This window comes from Schistocerca serialis, chromosome 8 (genome assembly GCF_023864345.2).
Source record: "Schistocerca serialis cubense isolate TAMUIC-IGC-003099 chromosome 8, iqSchSeri2.2, whole genome shotgun sequence".
NCBI lineage: Eukaryota > Metazoa > Arthropoda > Insecta > Orthoptera > Acrididae > Schistocerca > Schistocerca serialis.
Window position 1 is genome coordinate 311,196,863 of NC_064645.1, and position 1,702 is coordinate 311,198,564.

Below are 1,702 nucleotides of genomic sequence, written 5' to 3' on the forward strand. Positions count from 1 at the left end.
TCGAGGAATAACGTACGCTATTCCTTTGGCTTACAGAGACAAGGTTAAGAGTGAACTTCAATACATGTTAGATCAAGGCATTATTGAGCCAGCAGTCAGTCCTTATACCAGCCCACTACATGTCGTTCTTAAAAAGGATGGGTCAATTCGTTTGGTTCTGGATTCCAGATTGATGTGCGCGCAGTTTTATTCTGAAAGGAAGTTTCATATCAGCGCACACTCCGCTGCAGAGGGAAAATCTCATTCTGGAAACATCCCCCAGGCTGTGGTTAAGCCATGTCTCCGCAATATCCTTTCTTTCAGGAGTGCTAGTTCTGCAAGTTTCGCAGGAGAGCTTCTGTAAAGTTTGGAAGGTAGGAGACGAGGTACTGGCAGTAGTAAAGCTGTGAGTACCGGGCGTGAGTCGTGCTTCGGTAGCTCAGTTGGTAGAGCGCTTGCCCGCGAAAGGCAAAGGTCCCGAGTTCGAGTCTCGGTCGGGCACACAGTTTTAATATGCCAGGAAGTTTCAATTTTAATTGGTGTTGGGACGAGCAAGCTCAATCAGAATTTGAACAACTTGGTGGTGCTTTAGTTGCTGATTCACTTCTTTCACATCCGGATTTATCTAAAGATTTTTGTTTGGCGACGGACTCATCATACAAACGCCTAGGTGCACATTTATTTCAAGAGATAGAAGAAAACGGCGTTGTAGTACAGAAAACTATTGCATTTGGAAGTCGTGTTCTCTCTAAATCAGAAAAGAATTATCGGTTACGGAACTTGAAGCCTTGGCTGTTGTATGGGCTTACACAAAATTTCACATATTTTTGTATGACAGACATACTAAGGTTTACACCGATCATCGAGCTCTGGAATTTCTTATGTCAACAAAATTAACACATGGAAGATTGTCACGATGGGCGCTGTATCTACAGGAATTTGATTTTAGTATTGTTTACATACAAGGTTCTTCCAATGTTATTGCTGATGCTTTATCACGTGCACCTTTGGGTTTGAAACAAAGTGCTGAGGAGGACTGCAAGGAAAACAATTATTGTTTGATGTATATTGAAGGTGTTGCGTTTGAAAATTTTATTTCGTCTTCGCTCCAGGACATCGCTAAGGAGCAAAACAAGGATCCAATCTGGAAGGACATTAAGGAGAAGTGGAGGAGAAAGTAAAGCGTAGCGATTAGACAGTATTATTTAGTTCGCAATGATATTCTTGTTAAACGAAAATCGGTCGACAACTCTGTTTGGTTAGTTTGTATTCCTGATGAGTGGGTTAATAAATTGATTTGGTATACACATATCAGTTATGCACACTTTGGTCGCTGAAAATGCTTTCATAAATTACGAAAAAATTGCTATTTCAGTAATATGGAAAAACGTATTCGATCTGTTCTTGCCAAATGCAAATTATGTCAAAAGGCTAAGCCGCCAACTATTTCTCACAGAGCACCGTTGTTCCCTATCATTCCAGTGAAATTAAATGAGATGGCTGCAGTCGATTTGTTCGGTCCAGTAGTTCGTTCTACTAATGGTTTTGCGTAGATTTTGGTAGCATGGAATTGACATTAAAATATGTGCGTTTTACACCTTTACCCAAAGCAACAGCTCGTTCAGTATCTAACGCTTTCATCAAACATTTTCTTAAAGAAGTGGGTCATGTTGATAAGCTTATATCAGATAATGGATCACAGTTTCGCTCTAAAATTTGGCTT

At 40.4% G+C, this 1,702-nt stretch overlaps 1 non-coding gene across 1 annotated transcript; it reads left to right on the plus strand.

Moving 5' to 3' along the window:
* The first annotated feature begins 406 nt into the window (after positions 1-406).
* On the plus strand, positions 407-481 carry Trnas-cga (transfer RNA serine (anticodon CGA)). Its single transcript has one exon. It is a non-coding gene; the product is annotated as a tRNA-Ser (tRNA).
* The last annotated feature ends 1,221 nt before the right edge of the window (positions 482-1,702 follow it).